The sequence below is a fragment of the Pinus tabuliformis genome, chromosome 4_1 (genome assembly GCF_031772625.1).
Source record: "Pinus tabuliformis cultivar Carrire ecotype Pingquan chromosome 4_1, CPIR1, whole genome shotgun sequence".
Lineage (NCBI taxonomy): Eukaryota > Viridiplantae > Streptophyta > Pinopsida > Pinales > Pinaceae > Pinus > Pinus tabuliformis.
This window is the reverse complement of record NC_142303.1, coordinates 539,388,489-539,400,713: the sequence shown is the minus strand read 5'-3', so window position 1 is coordinate 539,400,713 and position 12,225 is coordinate 539,388,489.

The window sequence follows — 12,225 nt, the reverse complement described above, 5'->3', positions numbered from 1 at the left end:
GCATATAAAGGTTGACCTGACAGGCTAGATGGCTGAGGAGCCTGGGTAGCTGGTTGGCCCAACTGTATTTGAGGCTGCCCAGCTTGCCCAGAGGATTGCGAATACTGGACAGTAGGTTGACCAATTGGTTGAGTAACTTGTCCAGACATTGGACTATACTGGACATTAGATTGGGTTGGGTTAATAGTTTTTTGACCAATTTGTCCAATGGCATAACCTTGCTGGATACCAGGTTGGGCTTGTTGAAAAGACGACTGACCTGAGCTACCAGAAGGTTGGATATAAGAAGAGGAAAAAGGAGCACCAGTAACGAAAGGGTTCCCATGAAAGGATTTCCCTGGTTGGGCTTGAAGGGATTGTCTTGGAGATTGCGCAGATGAAACCTGACCACCATGAAAAGAGGTGGAGGTCCAATCAATTGACAATGGAACTGATATCTCAACAACCGGTTGAGATGACAAATATGGATCATATGGCCCCTGTATTGGGACACTCGTCATGGGATCAAAGACTCCAAACAAAGAAGCCGAAGGATGACTAGAAATAGGAGTCGAAGAGGCTGCACAAACCGTCGGGGCGGTTGTGACGGAGGTAACAGATAGACTGTGACTTTGTGGAGTAAAAGGCTCCGTAGTAGAAAGAATGTGTGACGACCAAATGGGACCCGTAAACGGGGTTCCAGACGGCATAGTATCTCTTAAAGATTTATAGCCTGGTGGTAAATTTGTAGTAGTAGGTGTACTACTAACGTGTATAGGGTCTGCTGAGATGGGAATTTCACCACTTGTTGCAACGGACTCATCGGTCGTTGTAGGGGACAAATCATCCATGTCGGATGAAACAGGTGGGGTTGACACACGAGGAGAGGTATAGTCCCAAAAAGGGACACCGTCCTCAAAGGGTTCCCACGTAGGGTTCCAATGAGATTGGTAAGTTTCGTCACCTGGGGCGCGAGAACTTAGTGGTTGTATACTCAGAACCACCGGAAGACTCACAAGCAGTGTCTCGGTAGAGGACGAAACTGGTGATTCCGCCAGGATGAAACTTCACAAATTTAAGGAGCTTACCCTACTCAAACCGGCACAAACAAAATCTAATCGGGTAGATGTTATCGTGGCCAATAAATTTTAAGACACTGAACTTAACCTTTTCATTTTTTAAGAGTCGAGAAAAGGATAAAAGATGACTCTAGTCTCCTTCGAATGTTTAATGAGCACGAAGTGACAAGACCCTCACAGGCACCTTTTCTTTTAGGGAGTCCGAAAAGGATCAAAAGTGACTACTTTGGAGATTCTAGGTAAAGGGTGTGCCAAACTTTTCGCAAAACCACAGAATACTTTTTAGGGTACGGGTGGTCAATCTTCGTGAATGTTGTGTTCACCGCATTGCGAATCGTAGGGCGGCAGACTCGGCTTCCTATGGATAAAGGATAATAGCCTAGTGGGGTCTCCCGTATATACGCGACGGTACGTGGGAGCTCAGTCCGTATTGGCACCTATCGTTTCACCGTGGAGGAATCACCCAACCACTCGACGATAAACTACCAGGTTTAAAGACGTCGGAACACGTCTTCTAACCTAGACCTCTAGAGTATTTGCATTATGTTCCAATGCGTTGTTATGTTCATTGAATTTATTTTAAAGTTTATCTTCGGTTATGTTTCGGTTTTTGGTCCTACCGTATGTGGTCTCTCCAAATTTCCTAAATGCAATCTATATGCCAAAAGTATATCGTTTCATTCGATGAATTCTATCTATAGAAGAGTAGAGATATATGTTTTTTTCTTCACACGAACAAAATGATCATCAAGCACGTAACAAAGATCCTAATGCAGCCAATAACAAGAAATAATAGCTTTTTCTTTTTCTTTTTAAAAGCGACAAATAACAATAAATGCTAACTAATATAATGCAAAAAGCTCTTTTGTATTTTGATTTTTAAGATAGCATAATGCATGTAAACAGACCTCAAGAGATATCCACAAATACAAACACAATTACTCAAGAGGACCAATTCAGAAACATGAAGATACACTATCAAAGCAAAGGAAAACACAAAGACGTTCAATGAACCAAATGAAGTCAAGCAAGAACCAAGCCAGCTAGAAGTGAATCACTAGATGAGTGCGGAAAACAATCAAGAAGCTGACTGGATGATCAAACCACTACGTCCCACAGAAGGCTCGACATGCACAGCCACTAGGTACTCTAGGGCTGGGATACAAAATCGATAGAAATAAGCAAACAACTGAAGGATGAAAGTAACAACCAGTCACACATAGGTCCAACACACTTCCAGAAGCAGGCAAAAGATATGGAGAACAAAAAATCTGAGTTTAAGGAGCTTTCAGCTATCAAACTGGAAAAATTCACAGAGATGGCGTGACTATGAAACTATAACTCGCGCTAAAAATGAATTGGCGCGGGTGTCTATGGAGCAACTTGCGCCAACTGGCGCGACTGTCAGAAGAAAAAACGCGCCAGCCACGTTTACTAACTCAAAAGAAAATATAACCACCCAGGGTCTGACTGACAGTGCCCAAAAGAACCACACAGCAGATAGCAATTTCAGAATTGACTCAGAAAGTTCATTAACTCAGGCAAGCAAGAGAAAAACAATCATGCAAGACAAACTCAATAGCCTCCCCAGTGGAGTCACCAAATTGTTGGTGAGGTAAATCCCCTCTGCGGACAGAGGCAATCCCACTAGTCTAAAGCAGAACTAGCCACAATCAAACCACGCTGCCACGCAAGTTCCTAGTTATGCATCAAACATGGATTAGAAAAATCAACCTGGAGTCCAACGCTATGTTTGAAGTAGAGCTGATATTCCCGCACCCTCGCTCCAGCAGATCATGCACGAACACCTGCACATGCAAAAGGAGAGACAGATACCAACATAAAATCTACCAAAGCACAACTATATTTCAGTCAAAAAGGAAATAAATCAACACCATAAATGATAATGAGATTGGAACTATAATAGCAGTCGCTCATTAATTAATATTAAACAGGAAAAGTTAGAACCATGGTTTTGACGTTGAACCTCTCCTGGCTGGGCGAGTAACTATATGTGTCCTGCACTGCATCTCTTCTCCAGCAGCATAACCTCTCTAGCTCTCATTAGCATTCCTCCAAAACTCAAGAACTCAACATCTAGCACTCCATAACTCTGACTCTTAGCACTAGCGACTAGCTTGTCAAATGCATAAGGACAAGCTTATATAGATGAAGAAGGGAGGAGGATACGACGAACCGGGACACCTATTGTGGATTAGCATCTTTTTCCCGAAAGCCACTAAAGATGGAAATAGGATAGATCTCGACATAAAACTAATTTTTTATCTTCAAAAAGCTCCATGTAATGAAGGAAACAACAGTCGGACGTGCATTAAGGCAAAAAGCATGACTAAACTTGGTTGGCGCGACCGCTGCTCTAAGACAGAGCGCCAGTGGTCGCGCCCTCTTTTGAGGATCTCCATCATTGGCGCGGGTAAAACACTGTGGACTTGCGCCAATGGAAAAGGGGCACTTTTGAGGGATAATCTGTAATAGGTGTCTTCAGCAAACATGAAGCATATGCTCAAGGGAATATGATGCAAGTGTTTTTAGACTTTGTCATTCCTTATAACTCCCGGAATGAGTCCTCCAAGGTACGACAAGAGGAGTAACAGGGATGGTGACAAATTACTGTGTAACAATTGTGTTAGGAAAAACACATGTTGCATGCACATAAGGGTAGCTATTGTGACTTTGGAAATATGATTTTGTGTGTACATGGAGAAAGTGATTATCTTAACTTTCTTGAAAATAATAATCTCTTGAAAAGATTGTCATGTTAGATGAGTTGTGTCAATTTCTTGATTTTGATGCATAAAAGTGTAAGTTAACCTTGCTATTGTATCTTGATTTTTATGCATAAAGATGGATATCTATAATAATTTCTTGAAAAGGAAGCATGAGAAACCTTCATATAGGAAGATAGAGAAATGAGATTATAATGACTTACTTTAAGAAAGAATTATGTAATTGTTTACATGAAATGTTGATAGAATTCTAGAAAAGGGAATATGTGTTGCATACATTAAAGGAGGGCTCTTATGATAAGCTATTGGATGCACAAAGAATAGTCATTGTGTTCCAGAGATATGTTCTTTGTATGGCTAGAAGAACTATTGGGCCATATTTCTTTAGGAAGATGATATGTGATTACTGTTATGCTAAAATAACTATTATCTTAGCTTCTCGTTGAATGATATGTGTATGCACATGAGATTTGTGTTAGCTTTCATCAGAAAGGATATATATTCGCATGCGGGAAAAGACTACTGGTTGTGTGAGAATGCTTTATATATTTGTATGCATCAAAAGTAATAGCTAAAGGACTAGATCTTTTGATAAAGTTTATGTAAATTTTCATGTAAGAAGGTTATAACTGATATTTTAGTTAGTCCCTTCAAAGGAATGCCTTAGTGTTTGTCCTCTAAGAGTATGTGCTTATGCGAAGGAAAATGCTAGTTTATAAGATTATTTATAAATGTAATCATGATGTCAATGTTGATAATGATAACATGGCAGGTAAATTTGGATTACTTGCGCAGGAAAAGGATTAATGGTCCATGTAGATGAGTACGAGCTGTGGGATCATACATTTCTAGAACAATCATGCCACAAGGAATGTTGCATGTGGTTGTATGTAAGTAAAGGGTTTCATGTAAACTGTATTAGCTTTTAGCTAGTTATGTGACAACTTAATGGTAATTCATTGTAATAATTTCATAATAATGGTTAAGCGATGGAATCCCTTATAAGCCATTGAGCGAGGGGTGAAAACCTTCACGAGCCTTTAATAGTAAGATACCTTTGCTGGTTTTCACCCTACGGGGTTTCAAGGGTATATCGGCGTTCAATAGTGTGACTGCCTTTTGTGTCAGTTTGATGATGTTGAATCCTTGATGATGATGATTCTTTATTTGATGTGATAGTCATAATCTCCAAAGTATGTGATTAATTAATATGGTTAAGGAAAATCATGAAATAGATGCAAGGTTCATGAGACAGTTTATGTTATTACACTACCATAGTGGTGGTTAATGGTTATGCAACTTACTGTCTTCTATTCAAATTTACTTCATGTACTAATGAACACTATATCTAATGGTTAATGTGGAATGTGGAGTTGTGAATTGGATAATTACTTGTGGGTAATTTGTATAAGAAATTCTAACTCCCTGCTTTTACGTGTGAGGTTATCGGGGTATGTTACAAGTGGTATCAGAGCTAAAGGTTGCAGCACTGGCGCCTTTGGGAATTGGTAAGCGGAAAATAAATTGAGGTACACCACCAGTGGGCATTAACTCATGTATGAGTTTAACCATTCACATATTGATTTACGTAGTTCACTACTTTCGGCATGATAAGTGTGATTCGTGTTTAAACTGCTTTGAGTAGTAAGTAATAAATTTGCTGCATAACTATGTTCATGACATTGGATTCCTGATGAGGATAAAATACAATAAAACTTTTGTCTCACTTAAGAACAATATTGAACACTCATTACACTTATGAACAATATTGAACACTTATTGAGGAAAAGTGACAATCAACTACCAACTTTTGATTTGCAAATATGACAATAACAATGATGCATTTATTGAACAAGATTGAAGTGACAATGAACGAAATTTAATGAGTTAATGCATGAATATAAATTATGGGGAACATCCTTGAATAGGATGACAAATTGTTTTAAAAGAACATTAGAGGAGCCCCTTTAGATAATGAAAAATATGCAATGAGGTAAGTAGTGAGACTTGATGGTAATAACTAATTTTTTATTAAGTTTTTGCCATGGTTCCATTAAGATGATTGGTAGTTGTGATTGGTTAGTGTTGTATGACTAACTAATAGCACTTATGTGCATGAATTGAATTTGATTTAAGCTTATCACAATTCGCAAACTAGTGATTATGGTAGTTACTTCTTGTATCTGTTTGTTGATGGCAATACATGGTGTGAAATTGGAAATGTGTAGATTGTTACCTCAACTATCATTGGCATTTACACAGTAATAAATATTTGCATATACTTTTATGCATGATAGTATTGTGCCACAAACTAAAACAATTTGGGAAGTGAATACTTGTTAAATGATGCATATGTATAACTAACGTTGCTGATGGGATTAAGCAGTGGTAGCTTAATGGAAACAAGAAAAAAACTCGTCATGTAAAATGTTGCAATGAGAATTGCAGTCATAAATGAGAAAGAATAATGTTATATCATATGCATGAATTGTGTTATTTGGAGAATTTGAATGCATACAACATGTATGATAGATATGTTTCCCATCAATCTAGAGATTGTGGACCCATGATTAGGGTTAAGTGTAGATGCATGGTGTACATGCATGTTTGTTTTGTTAATGATAACGGTTATATGGTTCATAATGTAAATTACTTTGGGGAAAGTGATAAAAGAGAAATTTAACATGCTAGAAAGTTGCAGATAGAGGTGAAAGGCTATAATGCCTTAGGTTGATGGCAGTTACCTGCCCAGAGGGGATGATGGTACTTCTCTGCCAGCATTTGGGTTGACGGCAGTTACCTGCCGAGAGGGGTTGAAGGTACCTGTCTGCCCGGATTTGGGTTGATGACAGTTACCTGCCTAGAGGGGTTGATGGTACTTGTCTGCCCAGATTTGGGTTGATGGCAGTTACCTGCCTGGAGGGGTTGATGGTACTTGTCTACCCAGAGTTCCTCTCCTTAAAGATAAATGATCTCAGTAAGGGAAAAATTTCATGTTAGACCTGGTAAGGTCTCTATCAAAGAAACTCTCTAGATGTGAAAATGACTCGATCTGGTTGTGGAAAATAGGTCCCATGGGTTGGGAATTATTTAGCCTATTATGGTTCTCATAGCTAAAGAAATTAACTAATCAGCGATATGTTATGTTAAAAATGAATTTCATATATAGATGTGTAAAAATGTCATGCACATTTAACAAGAAATGAACTTAATGCTCAATAAGGAGTTATTGGAAATTTTAATTCCTTTATCGTATTATTAATCTTGTGAACGTCTTAGTAGGGGCTAAGAAAATTTTTACTTGATGCAGTGATTGACAGTTTTGATGATTAGAGAGCTAGGTCCTCTTTTGGTACTTTTAGAAGTACTCTGTGGATGTATTTAGTGAGAGTTAATTTAGTGTGCATGTGGAGTAGTGATGAGCTCTTAAGTACTTGTAAAAGTACTGTGATTTAAAAATCATCTAACATTGCACAATTGAATGATAGTTAAAAGTATTTCATTTGACTCAGAATATTGTGACTAATGCAATTGAACTTGTTTGTCATACATTATAGGATTACTTACCATGGAGGGTTGATGGGTTGTCCAACCACTATTAAAATGCTTACATGAAAGTGCTCATGATTCTCAAGAGTAGATGGTAAGTAATGGTAAGTTGATATAAAGTTTGGTTTCTGAATTTGAATAAGGGCCAAGTGGTGGCAATTAGAACTTGCATATTTTGTAGTTCTAAATGCTTATGGATATCAATTTTTTCTTATGTTATAACATTATTATTTTGTTTATTGTCATTTCTTGGAATGAAATCTTTGATTTTAAAGAGAAAGGATCACTTTTTGTGTGGTTAGATGGTTATATCAAGGGTAAAATCTAAGGTTCCAACGAGAGATGAACACCGAGGACAGTGTTCTTGTTAAGGGGGGAAGTATGTAACATACCTAAATAACTCACTTTAAATTAATAGTTACGAATCAGTTATTAATGATTCTTGATATGCGGGAAACTGATTGAGGGGAAATCAAGAAAGGAGATCTTAGAAAAATGAAACGCTTCTTTCATGCTAGTTTCATTAAATTCTGGGTGAGCATTGTTAGTGACACACATGATGAGGATGGGAAGGGGACCAACTATTCATGGGAAGGTGGACACAAGAATCTGGTTTCTTTTTACTTGCTTTATTCATTTGTTAATATTCTTCCAGGGAGGATGCACACAAACTTTTAACTAGCTTTGGTTATACTTATATCCCTTGGCAGGGGAGAAATTGAAGAGTATTCTCTCAATGGAGATTGGTGAACTGGAGGAGCATCTCCTTGTCGCTGGCAATAGTGACCATGTGGATGATCTAAACCATCTGGAATTGATTCTATTGAATGCAGATAACCAACCATGGGCGAAAATGATGAGAGATGTTCTGTTCTTGGGATCCAAATTGTTATGGGGACTTTCTTTACCAGCAGTGGTGGTGCACGTGGTGAACTATATAGTGAGCATGGCTACTCAAATCTTTTCTGGCCATATTGGAAACCTAGAGCTTGCTGTTGCATCTGTCGGAAATAGTAGATAAGTAACTTGCCACTTTCTTGAAGAAAAATATAGGTATGTTTTATTTGGGTATCTTCTTGAAGGGTTTCTTACCAAATATAGATAATATATGCATAATAGTATGCAAGGAAGAATGTGAAAAATGAGTGGACTTAAAAGCTAAGAAAATATGTTAGTGCATTGAATATTTTTTATGTTTTCTTGGTAGAGAAAGTATTTGAATGCATGCAGTAAAAGAATGATTATTTTATATGTTTTCTTGGTAAATAAAATAGGTAGTTCCTCTTATAAAGACTACATGTGAGTCTTGTGTGTGAAATGCTTGTCTCTTGTCATTTTCTTGGAATAAAATCCTTGCTAAATATAGCCAAAATATCTTCTTGAGGAAAGATGGTCAGGCATATAAACTTCCTAAGGACATAGTGTGAAAAGTGGCCAAGTTTTCTTTGAAATAAAATATGTATGTTTATTTAATAAAATTTTCTTGAAAATGGATATATGCTAATTGCATTGTGATTCTAGCTAGTTTCTAAGTTTATAGTGAAATAATTATGCATTACATGCATTATAGAAATAGCTAATGATGTGCTTCTAGGCACATAGATAGTCATTTCTAATTTTCTTGAAGAAAGAGTATGTTTTATATACACATAAATATAGTTTCATTTTCCAAAAGTGTGCATACTTCATGTATGAAAATGATGGCTTTTATGAGAGATCTCTTGAAACATAAATAGAGTTTCCTATTCTTAAAAGACGTATGAATAGTGTTCATATCATATCAAGAATCCATACTTGTTTCATGAAAAGATTATGTGCATTGAATGAAAAGTAATTGTGTTAGGAAAAACACATGTTGCATGCACACAAGGGTAGCTATTGTGACTTTGGAAATATGATTTTGTGTGTACATAGAGAAAGTGATTATGTTAACTTTCTTGAAAATAATAATCTCTTGAAATGATTGTCTTGTTAGATGAGTTGTGTTGATTTCTTGATTTTGATGCATAAAAGGGTAAGTTAACCTTGTTATTGTATCTTGATTTTTATGCATAAAGATGGATGTCTATAATAATTTCTTGAAAGGGAAGCATGAGAAACCTTCATATAGAAAGATAGAGAAATGAGGTTATAATGACTTCCTTTAAGAAAGAATTATGTAACTATTTACATGAAATGTTGATAGAATTCTAGAAAAGGGAATATGTGTTGCATACATTAAAGGAGGGCTCTTATGATAAGCTATTGGATGCGCAAAGAATAGTCATTGTGTTCTAGAGATATGTTCTTTGTATGGCTAGAAGAACTATTGGGCCATATTTCTTTAGGAAAATGATATGTGATTACTGTTATGCTAACATAACTATTATCTTAGCTTCTTGTTGAATGAGATGTGTATGCACACGAGATTTGTGTTAGCTTTCATTAGAAAAGATATATATTCGCATGTGGGAAAAGACTACAGGTTGTGTGAGAATGCTTTATATATTTGCATGCATCAAAAGTAATAGCTAAAGGACAAGATATTTTGATAAAGTTTATGTAAATTTTCATGTAAGAAGGTTATAACTGATGTTTTAGTTAGTTCCTTCAAAGGAATGCCTTAGTGTTTGTCCTCTAAGAATATGTGCTTATGCGAAGGGAAATGCTAGTTTATAAGATTATTTATAAATGTAATCATGATGTCAATGTTGATAATGATAACATGGCAGGTAAAGTTGGATTACTTGCGCGGGAAAAGGATTAATGGTCCTTGCAGATGAGTACGAGTTGTGGGATCGTACATTTCTAGAATTATCATGCCACAAGGAATGTTGCATGTGGTGGTATGTAAGTAAAGGGTTTCATGGAAACTGTATTAGCTTTTAGCTAGTTATGTGACAACTTAATGGTAATTCATTGTAACAATTTTACAATAATGGTTAAGGGATGGAATCCCTTATAAGCCATTGAGTGGGGTGAAAACCCTCACGAGCATTTAATAATAAGATTAAACGTTTGCTGGTTTTCACCCTACGGGGTTTCCAGGGTATATCGGTGTTCAATGGTGTGATTGCCTTTTGTGTCAGTTTGATGATGTTGAATCCTTGATGATGATGATTCTTTATTTGATCTGATAGTCATAATGTCCAAAGTATGTGATTAAGTAATATGGTTAACAAAAATCATGAAATGGACACAAGGTTCATGAGACAGTTTATGTTATTACACTACCACAATGGTGGTTAATGGTTATGCAAATGGTTATTCAACTTACTATCTTCTATTGCAATTTACTTCATGTACTAGTGAACATTATATCTAATGGTTAATGAGGAATGTGGAGTTTGAATTGGATAATTACTTGTGGGTAATTTGTATAAAAAATTCTAACTCCCTGCTTTTACATGTGAGGTTACGTACGTTACACAAAGACAACATTCAACAAGATTGGGTAGATTGGCAGGTATTTAAACCTATAGACGTCTCCATTCATTGCTTCTAGCACCAATATTTTCTAGAGATCTAGCATATCATATGGTTTTTATTTGGTGAAATTCCTTGCAACAATTAGTATGTTATTGTTATAAGAATATGTTTATGATATTTAGTAGTTTGATTTATTGCCGATACCATTATTATTATTTTTATATTTATATTTATATTGTCTTTATTATTTTTTAGATACCATTGATGATATATTTGACCATGTATGTATGTTACATTTTTTTTGGAATGCATGATGGTGTATTTGTTGATGTTATTTTTTATTCTCTAATTAAAAATTACAATTTTTTTAGAAAAAATATACAATCTACATTTCTAAAAGTAAAAAGAAAATCATAAAAATTAATAAAATCATAACTTTACTATTATAGAAAGAAATAACATATAAGTTAAATATATATACATTAAAAAAACATGTAACAATATTCCTAATTATGTACTTTCACCTCATTCTACTGTGGATATTATTAATCTGTAAATATGTCATAACTCTTTTCACATGACATTTTTTTAACTAATCAATCTAATTAAAAGTGAAAAATGGCATAACTACTTTGGAGATAAAGCTCAACCATTGATTTGTGAATATTAATATTTCATAGAGGTTAAATCCTTACCATCCACCTAATAATTCTATTTTGTAATAGTATTTCCATAATTTTAATTTAATTATCAATAATTTAGTAAGTTAATATTTCATGGAGGTTAAATCCCTACCATCCACCTAATAATTTTATTTTGGAATAGGATTTCCATAATTTTAATTTACGAATAACTTAATAAGTGGATGGTAGAGATTTAACTTCCGTAAAATATTTTATAATATTCTTAGTAGTACATACATATTAAACGTTGAGATTTATTTCTAAAAGAGATATATTTTTTGCTATTTTAATTTAATTCATTAATTAAAAAAATGTCATATAAATAAACGCCATATGAAATGAGTTATAATTCTTATCACTTCCAGTCACTTTATAGATGATGAAGTAAATATTTAAATGTTTCTTATGAATTGTGTTGGGTATTTTTAAATGGGAAATACCAAAACCAATCATGCAAATACCACAGAGCCAATGCTCTGTTTCATTTCTTCCAGGACCTTTGCACAGCGAAGCTATTAAAAACAAAATGACTCAAAACAGTCCATTTCACAGCCATAAAATACTTCTATTGCTTAAAAACAAAAACTGTTACACACTTCATCCTCTGCGCAGAGAGGGATTCACTGGAGAAACTCTGTCTCCTCATTTCTGGTCTTCCACTACTGTGGGCATTACAACAACTTCTGTTTTACAATGGGGTAAAAAAAAATTACATCCCCTGCTCCTGATATCTCGCACTGCTGTGCGTTTAACATTTACCACAAAATTACATACGCCTCT